Raw genomic sequence first — 16,699 nt, 5'->3', positions numbered from 1 at the left:
GAGTAAGGATAATTTGGAAAAGGTATTTGTCCATTCTTTCTGACAAAATTGATGTGCTCCTACGACTGCTGTTTGGAGGTTGGAGTTTGTTTTAATTAGGATGGCACAGTCACAAAATGCAGAGGAGCTAGCTGTTATTTTTGGAACAGATACAGCTGCAGGGGAATTGAGAGAGAAGCCTGTACAGACCATAAGGATGAGCTCATTTCACACAGACAGGATCACGTGCCCAGGTGGATGGGGTGTGATATACAACCCTTGGATTTCCCTGAGCAGTTCCTGCTATCCCTGTTGGAGATCTCCAGTGCAGTGCAGGATGCTGAATCTCCAAGGACTGCAGTGGGAGCACAGATACTTAAAAGTAGGATCCCACATTGTACATCCTAAGTGAGGAGTGATGGATTGTGCCTTTCCACATTCCTAGCATCAAAGCCTGCCTTCCTATCAATCCCTCATGAATCTACTCACCCTAAACCTCACTTTAACCCATCCTACCACTGGTCACTGTATTGGCTTGATCAGAGTCTCCCAGAGAGGCTTTAATTGAATTTGCAGCAGAAAATATAGATCCAAAGAGACAGAGAGGGACATGATGCTGGGGCAGTGGAAAAAGCTTCAGGAGAAAGTTGCCTCTTGGGAAAGTGATGCTGTTGAAGTTCCTTTGATTGATGGAAGCTGGAGAGGGGCTGAGGGTGGTGGAACAAGCTGTAGGCACAAACATGACTGTAAAGTCATGCAGGAAACTGTTAATACAGAGAGGAAATTGAACAAAGACTGGAATCCAGGACAGGATTTAGGTAGGGGTATATTCCCAGTGAATTTACTAACAGATAAATGGAAGCCTTTCAGAGGGAAGATGGTGAGTGAAGGGCAGCTCTTAACAAAACCTAAACTGGGTGTGTGAGGGATGACTGGGATGGCTGGCTGGCCAGTGGTGACTTTTGTATAATTTTTGGTGAAATATTCAGTCAGCATGACTGCAATGGTAAGAATTTTGCTGACAGGGAAGTTCCTCTTTGCTCAGGCTCCTGATCCTCAGGGAAGAGATGAAGGTGGCCATGGCCAGCCAAGTTTAATCAAGCCAGACTCCATCCTGTAACAGCAGTGCAGGAGTTTTACACCACCTAATTAATGATTTGTCTCAGTCTCGTCTGCCTTCACTCAGAGCCAGGATTAACAAAAACATGATAGAAACAGATTTTCTCGTGTTTGGGCATGGTTGTTTATTAAATCTTATCAGAAATTACAGAGTGTTCAACATCAATTCCAGCTACCTGCTACAAGTGAGGAAAAATGGCCTCAAATGCAGTTGCTACAAGATTATTTAAGGCTAAACAGTCCTATAGAAAATTAATATCTATATTATTTATACTTTTGACCCAATAACTAGATTCCCATGACCCTTAGAGTACTACTGACTGACCAACCAGAAACTACTACCTGAAATCCACGAAGAAGAAGGAAGAAGAAGAAAGATGGACAAAGAAAGAGACAACGCCCCAAATCCTCCATCTTGGCCCATACCTATTACTGCACTATAAAACTCTCAAATTTAAACCCCATCACCCTGTGAAAGCACACACTTCTATTTCACTACACACTCGTGATTTAACTTCATCTCATATTTAGCTTTAGCTTCTCATTAGCATCTCATATTTCGATTTCAGCTTCACCTCATGTTTAGAAGCTTTCTCAAAGGCCCAGGTCAAAAGCAGCACTCTCCTGAAAGCACAGAAAGCTCAAAATCCCCAGATTTCTGGGGTCCAACACCATCCAACAGCCTTTGCTTGGCTCAGGGACAGGAGAAGGGAGTGAATGCAGCTGCAGTTGGAGGGGGTGCATTTCATGCTCTGCTGACTCTCCATTCACCACATCCTTTATCTCCAAAGCCAAGAGCAGCCCCTGGGATGGCTGCCTCCTGCCCTGGGCCTGGATGTGTGTTTGCCCACCCACTCTGTGGCATTGTTTTCCAGCAGTGTGTTCTTGGAGCAGGCTGCAGCTACAGCAGGGCCTGGGCAGCAGAAATCTTGGCAGTGCCAAGCTCTAATCCAAGGACTGTGCGTGTTCTTTATGTCTGATAAACAAACAACGAGTTTGCCTGATTTCACTTGTTTTCTGTTCTAAGTGAGACTCAGCAAAACTGTCTCAGCACGATGGGATATGCCTGATCCCAGGAATTTGTGTCTCATTTGGGGCACAGTGTTCCAAAGAATTCTGCCTCAGGCTGGGTGACAGCTTGGTTCAGCTGATCTCCTACCCATAAGAAAAGCATTCTGGGGGCCTTGAAACAAGCTTTGTTGTGGTAATTCTGTTTTTCCTTCCCTCAGGTTTTGTTTACTCACCTCAGTCTCCTTGCCCAGAGCATGCAAATAATGACAATGCAGATAGGTGCTCCAGGTTGCTTCCTATCCCATTCTTCCTGAAAGGATATCCCCTATTGTTCTTTCTAGGAATTCAAAGTTATTTTCAAGGACCTGGAGGGACATGTAATAGCTGCTGACACAATGCCTGAGTGCTGTAAAGCAAATAATTTGCCCTCCAGCAAGCTCCAGTTCAAGCTCAACCAGGGCCAGGTCTGATTTCCCTCCACTCTGAAGAGTTTCTTCAGTGCATTGTTTGGAAGGTCAAGCACCTTCTCCTTGTTATTTTTTCTGAATCCCAAATAAAAGAGGAAAAAAAAAAAAAATTGTGGCTCTGTAGGATCAGGTGCTCTGAAGTTCAAGGTAAAGATTGAGAGGTCACAGGGAACCTCTCTGCCAGTCTTGGCCCATGTTTTGATACCATCTCTGGGCATATGAAATAGTGGAAAATTTTCCCACCTATAGGTATGTTTATAATGCAAAGATCTGGTTTCCTTCCTGTAAATGGAGCTTTAATAATTTAGTGTCTGCTTTAAAATATGGAGCACACACTCCTCCAGGTGACCCATGGCACAGCCCAGTCCTTAGTGATGGAGAGTGCCCAAATTACAAAATAATTTAACAATTATTTATTATTAAATGCTGGGAGGAAGTGAGAGCTCTCAGCCAGTTACTGTGACTTCACTGACATCTTCAAGAGATTCATGAGTTGTTCTCAACTTGCCAGACAAATCCATTCTGCTGTGTGACATCCCTCAGTGATGCTGGGATCCACTTCCTGGACCCTCCCAGCCCATCCAGCTGCCCCAGCTCCCACTGGAGAAATCCTTGCACCCTTTCCAGCATACAGCAGATATTTTGCAAAGGCTGGGGAAAAAAAGTCCAACTTCCCCAGCCAGACTTGGAGGATCCATGGCTCCAGAGCAGGCAGCCCTGCTGATTTGAGAGCTGGGACTCATGCACTTGGTTTGCATCCAACTATCCACAATAGTTCCTCTGTGTCAGCATCTCCTGCTCCTCCATCCCCCATGACATTTTCTGATTACATCCTTGAAGTGTCACCTGCACATCATGTTTTGGAGAATGGCAGCTGAGTCCTGGGTTTGGAGGGAGAACGGGAATACTAAGAGAGGAGCATCATCAGCAGAGTCTGAGAGGGAGGGAAGAAAAGAGAAAGGAAAATATCAGTCCCAACCTCTTCCCTTCAACAGCAAGGCTCTTGCCTTATTACCTGATGGGGCACAAGTGCAAAGGTTGGGAGAAGTGCCTGGGAGCCACTGGGTCAGAATGAAAATCCAGGACAGCTATCACTGCCTGTTCTGGGGGGACAGGAGAGGAGGAGCTGTGCCATAACCCTCAGACCTGGCAGTGAGTTAGCAATGCACTGATTGCTGAGGTGCTGCTCACCTGCTACTGCTCCCCTGACCACCTCCCCTCCAGATCTGGGAAATGTTTTAGGTATGGATTTGTATCCTACATGCAGGGACTCCATCCCACACGTGGCACATGGGCCCAGAGCCCCATTCCAGCCCAGCCCAGGCCACCAGCCCCTGCTCCAAGGGCTCTGTGGGGTGCTGGGCTGCCCTGCCTGTCCCCATCACTGTCCTGCTCCCTGGCTGGGGTGCTGGGATGGGTGCCAGGCTCTCTGCCAGGTCCCAGCCCCCAGGGAGCCCCCAGCTCTGTTTGCACCCTGGTTCTCTCTCTGAAGGTGAGAAGTGCAGGTTGGATCACCCAGCTCCAACCACAGACCCCTTGGAACAAGACTCTACCTTGTGTATATACAGCACTCCTATTTCAGATCATCTTGGCTTCCTAAAAAAATACCAAGTAATACTTAAAGAAATTTCCCACCTCCTCTGCATACCAGAGATTGTCTGTCTTTGGGATCAGGTTTCCTTTTTTTTTTCCCCCCTGAACGCACGTTGTTTACCACACAATCCATAATGGATTGTACAAAAATACTCTGTTTTATTTTTCTTACAGGCATCCAGCTAATGGATGAAGTAATTTAGTGAGGCTATTGTATTTCATTCAATAGCCTGTATGTAGATTTGTTGTGAAGGATAAAATGTTCCCTCTTCAAACACTAACAATGGGAGCACAGTCTACTGCTGACCTTGTACTGTGCTGCTGTGCTGTGTGCAGGGAGCAATGGGAGCCATGGCAATGGGCAATGCAAACACAGAGATGTTTATTTTCAATAGCAGGGACCCTTCTTCTTCCACAGAGCATGTGTTGGTGTTCACCTGTGTACAAGGTACAAATATTCAGTGTTTCAAGGTTTAAATGAATGCGTCTAACTGTCCTGCATGTAAGAGTTGTTTGTAAATGCCCATTTCCTAGGTCTGAAAATTTAAAAATTGTGAGTTTGCACTGCTCTTTGTGTGTGGCATGTGTGCTTTCAACAGGTCTATTGTGAGGGACCTGAACTGCCTTCTCTCCTCTCAGAAACAGCTGTATTTCCAAAGAGTAACAATCAGCATTCACTCAGGCTTTTAAACCCAGTATTTCCTAATTATGGGTGCAGTAGGTTCTGTTGAACCTGTCAAACACTTTCATATCTTCTGAGGTGCAAAACGATTAGCTGAACTTCTGATGGTATTATTCTACTCTGTGAATTAATAGAGAGCATTAATGGAAGTGTTCTCCAGTGTCACTGGACGGGATCCATGGCATTTCATTAACCACATGGGAGCTATGGATCTTGTCTGGACTGGTGGTTCAGGATCTATCTAAAGGCTGTGCACAGCACTCTGCACCTCACAGTGATTATCCTCTCACCAGCTCTGCTATCCAGAGAGATGGGACCAATAATCTGTCTGCAACAGATGCCTGTCACCCTCTGGATTCACCTTCTGGTGTTGCTGAGACTAAACCCCTAAATTTTAGTTGGCTACAGGTAGCTCAGAAACTTTCCTCCAATTAATTAACAAATTAATGAATGTGTCAGTGGCCCTGGGGATAAAAGTGGCATATCCTTATTACTCAGCAAAACAGAGTGTTTCCTCAGCAGGCATCAGTTCTTCCAGTTCTTGCACCATCCCCTAGAAGCCAGATCCCTGAGAAAGAAACTGTCTGACAGGTTCCCTTCATCTGCTTTGGCTTGAATGCAAACCAGAGCAGGTTCCACTCAATATAAGCACAGCTGGAGAGCACCAGGAATGATGGTGTGGCCACACTCCTGCAGACTTTCATACACAGCTTCATTTCCATTCTGATATTCCCTTATGTGCCTCTTCCATGAGATTCCTTTCAGGCCAGTGGAGGGAACCAGCTCAGGTGAGAACATACAGTTGTAATGGTAATTCCATGTCCTGTGGCTCTTTCTGCCCTACAATACCTCAAGCCATTAATTGCAGCAGGGGAGCCCTGCTGCTTTTCAAATACTTGGATTTGCAGGTATGAATAAACCCAGAGTCCTGTGAAGCTGTTTGCTGTCTTAAGCTCAGACATCTGACTTGGGTGTCTGATATAATTGGCTGGAACCCCTAAAGCTCCTTGTAAAACCACAGAGAAAGACTTGGAAAAGAAAAAAAAAAAAAAAAGAAAAAAAAAAAAAAAGAATCCATGCCAGGATCCTGACTAATCTGTTCCAAATCTGGACAAGCTAATCCTTCTTTGCTGGCTACAGAAGGAGGAATCTGACCCACTAAACTTGGATGCCCAGGATGTCTCACATGAGTCAGTGTGAATGAGAGATGATGCATTAAGACTTTATTAGTATCTGACAGCCTTTTGATCGTGGCAGAGAGCAGTTACAAGGAAAGACAAGAGGGTGGGATGGGTGCCAGCCTGTCTGACTCTGGGTTTGTTCCAGCACGTCTCAGCTCATGGCTGTCCTGCAGCCTCCTCTCCACAGACCTCTCCCTCTGTTAATTAACAGACAGAACCCCAAAAGTATTAAAACTGTGCCTTCCTCTCCTGGAATTAATTTCTCTAACTTTTCTCAGAATAAAGTTTCTTTCTTGCTGTTGCCAAGATAATGTTTTTTCTTCCACAAACTTCATCGTTCTTTAGTCTCCACTTCTCCCTGAGCAGCAAAAGTCTAGCAGGCCTCAGATGAGACATTCTCCTCCAAAGCTGCTCCTACTTTCACTATCCACATTCAAAATCTTGCTCTCCAGAGCAGTTTTCCTGGTCCCATGCTGCAAACCTTCAAGATTCCACAAACTTTGTCCACCCAAGGCCCCACCAGGCTTTCCACAGCTCAAATGGAATTTTTTTTAGAGAGCAAGGTACCAAATTTCTCTCCTGAGCAGATGAGGCTTGTGACTTCCACTTGAGGCCCCTAAAAATCTTCCCAAATAACCCTCTCTGGACAGGCTGCCCTCTCCTCATGTAGGCACTGATGGTTGCTGCTGTCCTGTGTCATTCTGAGGCTGTGATCATGGAATCAGTAAGGCTGGAAAAGATCCTCAAATCCAGCCTGGGACTGAAAACTCTCTTGCCAATTAACCATATCACCAAGTGCCTCAGCTACTCATTTTCTGAACAATTCCAGTGTTGGTGACTCCACCACTTCCTGGGGAGTCTGTTCCAATCCATGCCATTCCTTTCCAGCTGGGAGGGATCTGGATTTTGCACTGGCTTTTCCTAGCTGCCCTGTGCAGGTTTTCTTTTTGTGCCAAGCAGGAAAGATGCCTGGAGAGCGGCACAGGAGGGAAAACATCTGGAAAACCTCGGTAAGTGTGTTTAGGGGGAAAGTATTCCCACGAGGAGCTCTATTTGACTGGTGGAAAATGTCTTCTTCATTGATAGCAGGTAATGCAAAGCACACTGCCTGCAGCTTTTTCTTTTAATGTAGACATCTGAAAGTGACTGCATGATGGAGGGAGAGAGGGAAAGGTTATGTGTCTTTGCAGGCCCAAAATGGCAGTATAATGAATATAAAAGCTATCCTCTCCTCCTCTAATATATTCACTCGCCATTCCACCCTCTTTTCTAGTGACTGTAAACAACATTTGTCATCAGCAATGGGCTACTTTTCATTATAAAACTGATCTGGAAACTACATTTTTATTTCACGTACATCAGCAGTGACAGGAGAAGAAACAGGCAAAGGGAAAATATATGTCCCTAGCAGGAGAGGGACCTGGGACAAGTGTTGCCTGCACAATTCTGGGATCATTCATAGTCTGGCCTCCAAGACAGAGGATGGTCTAATGCCTCATTAAATCCTACTGAGCCAACGATGATGTATGGGTTCCTTTCAATCTTCCACGAAGTAATGCAGTAAAAAACCCCCTAATTTGCACGTTTAATGCATTCATTAAGCTATTAGTCTTTCAACAAGAGATTTAATAGCAAATTAACAGTTTTTATGAAAGAAAAAAACAACAACAAAACTCGCCACTTAGTAGAATTACTTTTGTGTCAGAGCACAATGCAGGGTAATGGGCAATTAGGGGTTTCAGAGGGGAGGATGGGAAGATGGGTTTAATTTGTGTTTGGTTTATAATTAGCTGGTGCTTGGTGCTTGGAATGAAATGAACTGGATCCCCCCGATGGGGAAGACACTGGCTTGGGCAGAAAGCACAGGGGGGGGATGAAAAGGAAAAAGATGGGAGGAGCTGGAGGCAGTCAGAGGTTCATCCCTGAAAATCTGTTCTCATGGGACCCATCTTTCCATGCCCAAGGAATATTTTCTTGTGGTCACACTCTAGGGGCTGAGTTTGTGATGCCTTGGGATTAATGCAGGTTTTCCTGGACACCAGAGCCAGGACAAACTCCTTCCAAGCACAAACAGGTACTATCAGAACACTTAGAGCTCAGCAAAGTGCTGTCTTTCTATTGAAACCTGTTCTTAAAGTTGAGCAAACTCTCAAGTGCTTTGCCTAATAAAGATGGATTGTTTATTTAGGTCCAAAGCCTGAATTTCAGGCTGTGTTCAGCTTGGCAGATATGTGCCAGTGCAGATGGCTGGCACAGGGGCTGTTTTGTAACTTTTAGTTTGTGTAAGTCTCTTGAAAAAAAAAAAGTCTTAATGAGAACACTGAATTCCAGGGAAGACTTTGGTGAGAGAGAAAGAGAATTGCAAAATCAAGTAGTTGTCTGAACTTACTGAAAATAAATGCTACTTTACTTGAAAAGGAAAGAAGTGGAGCTGTGTTTGTTTACTTGTTTATTTTTAAATGTCATTTCTAAGTTTTCTATTTCTTTGAAAAGTCAGTTGACAGAATATTGAACACTAAATCCACAGGATTTTGGGCACTTTTTTCCTATCCACGCAAACTTTAGGGGAAAAAAGTTTGTTTTTTTTTCCTGTATTAGAAAAAAATTCTTTATGGGATCCTACACTGAGCTTTGATTTTCAGCTGGAGTGAGACAGAAAAAGGGAGAATAGTCTAAAATCAATTTTTAAAGGTCTGAGGATTCATAAATACAGTTTGAATCAATATCTCATGTGTGAGAGTTTGTGTGTGTGTGTGTTTTCCCTCTCACACATTTATTCAAACAACTGCTTTCCCATAACAGAATATTCAATGCCGAAGATACAGTAAATTGGCTTTCCAAAGTGGAATATTAGCATCAGGCAGTGGATCCTTTACATCTACTTTTCCAAAAACTTTTCTCCCCACAGAGGATTCTCTTCTGTTCCTGATGCTGATTTTATTTAGCTGCTCATGCATTGACATTCAAGGCAGTAAAGCACCCCTTATAAAAGGATGTTTTGTGCAAATTCTGAGAACCAGACTAAAATTAAGCAGGTGCTTAAGCCTTGTCACAAGTAGGCAATGCAGCAACATCTCAGTGTCCTTGAATTTCTGTAGGTGAGGCTGAGTTAATTCTTGTATCACCATGGACTCAAAGAGCAGTTTTCCTGCCTCAAAATTCAGAAGGACACGAGGCTGATCACATTTGCATCTCAGAGCATGGTGGTGTGTGAGCTGCTCTTCCAAAATTTATCCAAGGTAATGGACAGTAGTAATGAGACTGCAATTCAGGGAGGTGCAGCTAGAATTAACCAGCAGCATGTGCAGCTTGGCTGGGAGAGCTCCTGGCAGAAGATGCCAGAGGTTATTCCAGATGTGCAAAAGTCAGAGATTCTGGGCTGCTGTTTGGCTGGAATCCCACTATTCCCTGTCTGCCCCCATGGAGCCACTCCAGCAAGGTGAGGGTGGACTCTGCTGTGCCCAGTGCTGTGTCCACAGGTCCATGGGTGCTGGAATCCATGGCAGGGACACAGAGCCTCATCACAGCCAGCTCTCTGTGGGGAAGAGGCATCTCAGCCTCATCATGTCAGCTTTTCCTCTTCAAGCAGCTTGGTGTGTGGGCTGCTGCCTGCTCTCTAAAAGCTTCTGAGATATTTGTAGCTGCTCTGCTTGTTCTGATTTTGCTGGAACAAAAATAATTACTGAAAGGACAGGGGGGAAAATCTGTATGTATGCATATGTAAATATATATATATATATTCTGAAAAACCAGTCTGAAGTGTGCCACAGGACTGCACTGGGTTTTAAAGGGATGTCATTATGGAGACAGCTTTTATCTTGCTGTGTACTGAAGGTCATGAATTAGGAAAATACCACCAGAGAAGTATTGCAGGTTTTGGCAACTGCTCCAGGACCACAGCTCTGCCCTAGAATTTCATTACAGAATACCTGGCATGCAATGGTAAGGGAGTGAGAGTCCTGCCAGTTTGTAAAGGTTATGGTTCAGTGTATGGTTGGAGGGCTGATCCAACCCAGCTAATGCGTATTGCTGATATAATACTGAATATTTCTTCTGTCTGATCTTCAAATTTCTGGGATTAATTTCACATATGCAGAGAGAACTTGTGACTTTCACAACTTTTACTTACCTGGGTGTAATGACAGATAAGGCAGATGTGCCCATTTCCCTACTTGCCCTGGTGCTATGACTAAAGATATTTTAAACCCTTCCAACCTCAAATCAAAGAACTGTTTTAAATTTAATCTCTGAACACTTTCAGCTGAGTTTAAGGGTGAAATTTGCCTAATGGAAGTCCTCAAAAGTGAGCTCAGGTGGGACTGAAATGAAGTTTCAGCTTTTGCAATGGGTCATATCCCAGGAGTTAAATTCTCCCTGTCTCAGGCAAACTTAGCAATCACTTTGCCTGTGAGAGATCAGCAGCAGAAATTACTGCACACACGTGCCTACAAAATCTGTCTCCCTGTTATCCCTCCCCCTTTGAAGCCCAGCAAAAAGCTGGGACTGGCACAGCCAGCCTGGTGTAATTGAATTTCCCTGCCTCTTGCATTATATTTTATCAGGTGATGGCTTGCAGGGATTTACATTGCACAGAGCTGCTGAGGAGAGTGGCTGAAAAATGGTGTGAAAATGCTGATAAATAGTACTAAATGAAAGCAATTTTAGCAAGAGCACCTGTAGGCAGCCTTGGTCTCCTTTTTGGTGACTATCACTGCAAAGTGGGAGCTTCCAGCAGCAACAGGAACACGGAGAGAGGTCCCACACAGCACCTGAGGCTGCTAGAGCCAAGAAATGCCTTTTATTTGCCCTGCTATTGAGCTGGGTCGAATTAGTGGCCAGATTAAAGCCCCAGATCTCTGCTGTTAACCCGTTCATGGCTTCCTTTTCCCTTGTTGATGGGAAGTAGGTGAAGGGCATTGGTGTTGCAGCCATAGGTGACACAGATTTTCCTCTTCACACTCATTAACTGATTTGAATAAAGGTGGGGACAGCCACAGCTCCTGTCAGCTGTATCTGAACTCTGATTCCTGAGCCAAACACCTGAAGGGTCAGGAGACCCCTAGAGAAACTCAGATTTTGGTTTCCTCTGATTTGCTTCAAGTTTCACACAGTTCATTCTGAGATCAGAGTAAGGAACCTGCAAAAGGTTCTAAAACACAGCAACTGGTCACTGGTGGGTGGAACAAAGCTTCTTTCCAGGTTATTATTTTTTGATATTTGGATTGAGACCAGTTTCAAAGCTCTTCTGAGATACAACAAACACAAAAATAAAATGGCTGGGAGGGTTTCTAGGCTTGCACTAATGGAAATTATATATGGAAATGTGAAGCTAAAAGTACTTTATTTGTTTGGGGTTTTTTTTGTTGTGTTGACATCCCAGTGTACACGGAAATAGCTTACTCCAGCTCCTTGTACTTAAGGATCCATTTGTGCTGCTGCCTCAGCTCCTCCTGTGGAAGGCAGTGAGTTGAAAGAGTGATTTAGACACTGTTAACACAAACGAGAGGAGACAGGCCAGTACTTAGCACGACAGACTCCTCAGAAAGTGTGGACAGGGAAAAGCTGTTTCTTTTCTCTCTGTCGTTTCCCCTTTGCAGACTGCAGATGAGAATTTCATAGCAGAATAACTCAAGGAGCAGGAACCCCCAGGTAATTCAGCTGCCAGTCCTTCCAGTATGTGCCCTTTGTGGCACAGCCCTGTGTGTATGAGCAGATGCTGTGGATCAGTACATAAAATAGAGGAGGGTTGTGAAAAATGAGTGACAAGGCATATTCTGAGTATCCACTGCAAGAATTCAACAGGGAAACCCAGAAAACACAAAAATGAGGGGGGCTGAGTGGTAAAGCTGCTGCTCTGTCCAATCTGTGTTCTAAAACAAAGGAGGAATTGGAGGGTGAAGTAAAATGGGTTATGGGGCAGTGGGCTGGCTGTAAATCATGTTTAAAGTGTAGAAACTAAACAGCAATTCAGATCCATAAGGTCTGAATTAAAATCTCATGTGGATCTCTGGGTTTTTTTCCCAACTAATAACAACATTTAAATCTAGTTCTTAGCAGTATATTTAAGAAATGGCTTTATCTACTAAAGTGATATTCATCTCTGAACAGAACATTAAGAAAAAAAAAATCTTTGCTCCACTTGTTGCAAATTTATTTTGGGTAAACTTATGTAATTCATGAATCAATGAATGTATTTCTGCTTGCTCTCACTTTATAGGAGTGAATCTGACCTTGATATTCAAAATCTTTTTTTTTTTTTTTTTGGATTAACTAGACCTGTGTTACAGTGTCCACCCTTTGGGTACACAGGAGAAACCCCTCCAGTTGCACTCAATACCCTGGGCAGCACCTGAATTTCTGATTAGAGTGAGTAGCTCTTTTTTTTTTTTTTTTCCTAATTATTATTATTATTTTCTTTCCCCTAGAATTTCTGAGGAATAATATTATTCTCCTAACTCTAAAAGTTATTCTATTATTATTTCTGAATGTAACTGATTATGTTGACACAAGGGAAATGGCTGGAGATTCTGGGATAAAACAGAGTCTCTTGTGCAATTCTCTAGATTAAAACCATCAGACAGCAAGGTGCATTTAGAAAGTCAAAAGGAGAAATGTCTTGTGGCAACAGAAAAATCAAAGTTTTCCAGATACTCGCTTGGGTGATGAGTAAATCTATAAAGAAAGGGACTGATCAGCAATGAGAGCAACATCTCAGATGAGCTGGGGAGATAAAGTGAGACTTGTAAAATGTCAAGGTTTTAATTTCCTCACGAAGAAGATCCTTTGTAGAGGAAATTAAAACAAACAGTAGAAATTCCTTACCCATAGTAATGAGGAGTTTATTATAAGGCAAGAAGCACTGACACCAAGCAGGAAGAATGGGACCAAGTTAGAAAGTGATCTGCATTTGTCCTCAAAACAAAATGAATAATTTTCTTTCAAATTCAGAGAGGGTGTTGATAATGACAGTGGCATAAAGGGAGGGTGTGAATGGGAAGGAGTTTATGGGCATTTAAATTACTCTAGCTGAGGTAAAAGTAAAATTCAAACTTCTTGATGTAATGATAATGAGAGGAACAAACTGCTTTTGTTTCTGATTTCTGGAAGAGCTCTTTTGCAGTGTTGGTGCAGTAGCAGGTTGACATTATTTGATACAAGGATTGTAAGCACGTGTATTTTAGAAAAAAAATATCAAGGCATTTGCAAGTCCATTAGTGTGACCTCTGTAATTTGCAAAACCAACTTGGAATGGCAGAGTCATTAAAAGAGTGTCAGATGGATCACACCACCTTTTCTGAGAAAAGATCAGGGAAGAACAATGTGGTATCTTGCTCTGAGAAGTTAACTAATTTCTATCTATTTGGTATCATTTAGATCTGTGTCCAAATAAGCCAGAAACATTTAAGACATGCAGGATGAGAAATTCTCACTAAGGCAGAGGTAGGTAAAGTGAAGTTAAATCTGATCAGAAGAGTGTTACAAAAAGAGATTCTCCAAGAAGGGAAGTGTTTCTGTGAGTGTGGTTAGTAGTGAAATTCTTCAAGCAACAGCCTCACCTGATCCAACTTCACATTTTCACTAGTAATGGAAATTACTAGTGATGAATGGTCTGGGGAAAAGCTGGTATAAACTGGGTGGAATTGGTTTGTGCTAAAGTCCTAATGAATATTGGACAAGTGACCTGGGAACTCTGTGTTCTCAGAGTCTATGAGCCTGAAGAATACCTGGAGATGTCAGACAAGCTTAGAGGGGTGTGCTGAGAGATCAGGATGTGATGGAACTGCAGAAAAGGCAAATTCTAAGATGCCTCAGGCAATGTGTGTCTAATAAAGCAAGAGAAATGGAAATATTTTTGTATCAGAGCCTGGTACACATTCATCTGTAGTGCCAGGTACTGCTCCAGACATCCATGCCTAATGGAGACTAATCCAGAAAAGGGTGGGCACAGAGAAGGACTGATGGGATAATCAAGTGGATGGAGAGGCAAAGACTGGAATTTTTAAAACAAGTAAACAACTGCTGTTACTAAACAGAGAGTGTTGAGGGGTATGTGAAAAAGATGAACAGAAGGATTCAAAATGCCAGAGAAGGAGCTGATTTGTTAAGCTCAAGGGTAACACTGACACCAGAAGAAATGAACGTCAACAAGCCACAATTAAATACAGGCTGAAAAATATAAACAGGCAATGCAAAGTCAGGAGAGAGAGCAAAGCCTGTCCGGGGCAGAGAAAAGCTGAGATTCTTCCCACCAAACTACAGACACTAAATTAAGATATTCACCCTTGGGACTGATCACACTACAAGACACCCTTTAATTAATGTGAAGAGCCTCCTCCAGGGTGTGCTCAGATCCTGAGTGTGTTGAATCAGCTCAGAGGTGTCTCCTCACACTGACCTGAGGTCTAAGGTGGCTCATGTCCACTCCTGCTTCCTCAGATCCTTAAATAATGATGGCTGACTCTGCAAATGGAAAGGTACAATTAATTCTTAGATGAAGGATGATTATTTTAAGGGTATCATATGGACTGCCTGCACAATATTATAAATTACCTGCAAAAGCAAATGCACAATTTTGAAGGCTCAGTTCTGGTTTAGATCAGATATTGCAAAGTTCCTACATGCTGATGGCATGTGAGGTACCTTCCCAGCCAGTTCAAAAGGAGGGTTAGCCTGCCACAGATACTTTGTCTTAACTGTGTGGAGTCTCTGGATTGTGCTTTGAATTATAACATGGGCTCAGGTGTCACAGGAAATGATGGGAAGTTTAATTTTGGCAGGAAGGATGGGCTGTTCAGAGTGCCTGTGGGCAATAGGTTTTGTCTCTGTTGGAGAAAGAGCAGAATTATTGACTTCTAGAAATGGAGTCTAGATTTATTACAACAAATTTCCTTAATTTTGCCTGGATTGCTGAGCTGTTTCTAGCAGGGGTGAAGTGGCACCAATCTTTTGGCCATGGGTGATCCTATCACCCCTCTATTTCACAATAGATAGTGACATCTTTTTTGGGATATAATAGTGTGGCTGTCTCCTGATGGTAAAGAAATTATGCTTCCTTCTCTTGAGCCTAACCAGATATATGACTCTTTTCTACAGCAAAACATTAAAATGCTCCTTCCCAGGCCTCTCACTGATCTCTTTCTCCATTTTATAAAGTGGTGTTAATTTGAAGGCATTTTAAAGCACGCAAGGAAGAAAACTGCAAGTGGAAGTTGGAGGGTGATGGGATCTCCAGTGAGGGGGAGGAGGAGGAAAGGGAATCTTGATAATGCTGCCCTTCCAGGGATTCTGCCATTAACTGATGCATTATTTTTCTAAGCTCATTAAATAACCCTTAGAACTGTGAAAAGGTCAAAAGAGAGGGGAAGGAGCTGAAGCTGCCTGTGGATTTTTGTTGTACAGTAATTTTCTGACCAAGCTGAAGAAGGAAGAGAGGGATGGAAGAGTCAAGAAAGTAAGGGAGTGGAAAAGAACTGCTAATTTTTCTGTTGATCTTTTTATGTAAATAAATGTTTCTCCTCAGATTTTTCCCTACAGTAGTCATCTATCCAAATCCCATTGTAGCTCACCTGTAGTAGCTGCTCTCTGGTAAAGCCACAAGCTGTTGTTTACAGCAAACAACAAATTGTAATCATCCATTGATCAGTTTAGACATGGGGTTAAAGTCTTTGGCTATCTCTGAATGTCTGGGGCAAGAGTTGTAAGTATTTTATTATTCTTGCTCTAGGAAGTCCAGAATCTCATTAGAAATACCACATGCAGGAAGGTCTGAGGTATGAAGATCATTTGTCACTTTTTAATGGGTTTGTATTTTAAATCACATTCCAGGACACACAGATAGGTCTTTGGAAGTCATAAACTTTCTGAAGAGATAAGGAGAAAGAGGTACAGAGGAACTAGGTCTCCAACTCCACTGATGCTGTGGGAGCCTGGGACATGAGGAACATCTTTGGCTGTTCACAGATCTGTCCCTTAGGTACTGCAGTAAATTCACTTGAACAAAGAAAATGTTTCCTTTTAACTGGTTGTTGTTTCTTAACTCATGAAAGAGAAAATGCTTGTTTGTTTCCTTTCTTTTTTTGCACTTTTGCTTTGCATTGCAAGGTGAATTTCCAAACTGAGGTAACAGAAAAATCAAGGTTAATGCTGCCTGATCAAATCAGAGTCGTGAAGTTCACCCCTTTGCAGAGCAATGGATGATATCTTTGGTACTTTTTATATGAAATGTGAACCTGGAACATCTTCTAATCAAGAGTTTATAATGAATCAGTTAGCAAAGACCATTATTTGGGTCCGCTACTCAAAGAAACTCTCAAAAAACCCCTAGATCTCTTTACTTTTTTGTACAATTCAGTGAGGCTCATCCAGTGAACCAAACACAACCTGTCACAGGATTTGATGCAGTGTTGTCCTCTTCTTCAAAAAGAAATTACTCAAAAATTCTGCACAAACAAGAATCCAAAAAATTGGATTATATATTAATAAATGCATTGTGTTGTGACATTTAAAAAATTGTTTGGTTTCTTTTTTTCCAGAATGAAAGAATATAAAGTACAATTTTCTGCCCTTTGCCTTTAGAAAGATGGGAAAATGTGTGTTTATTTATCTCAATGCAGAAATTGTGTGAAAGCCTCATTTGTATGGGTCAGAAAGAGAACAAGATTGTTTTC

The sequence above is a fragment of the Oenanthe melanoleuca genome, chromosome 17, assembly GCF_029582105.1.
Source record: "Oenanthe melanoleuca isolate GR-GAL-2019-014 chromosome 17, OMel1.0, whole genome shotgun sequence".
NCBI lineage: Eukaryota > Metazoa > Chordata > Aves > Passeriformes > Muscicapidae > Oenanthe > Oenanthe melanoleuca.
This window is presented reverse-complemented; position numbering follows the sequence as displayed.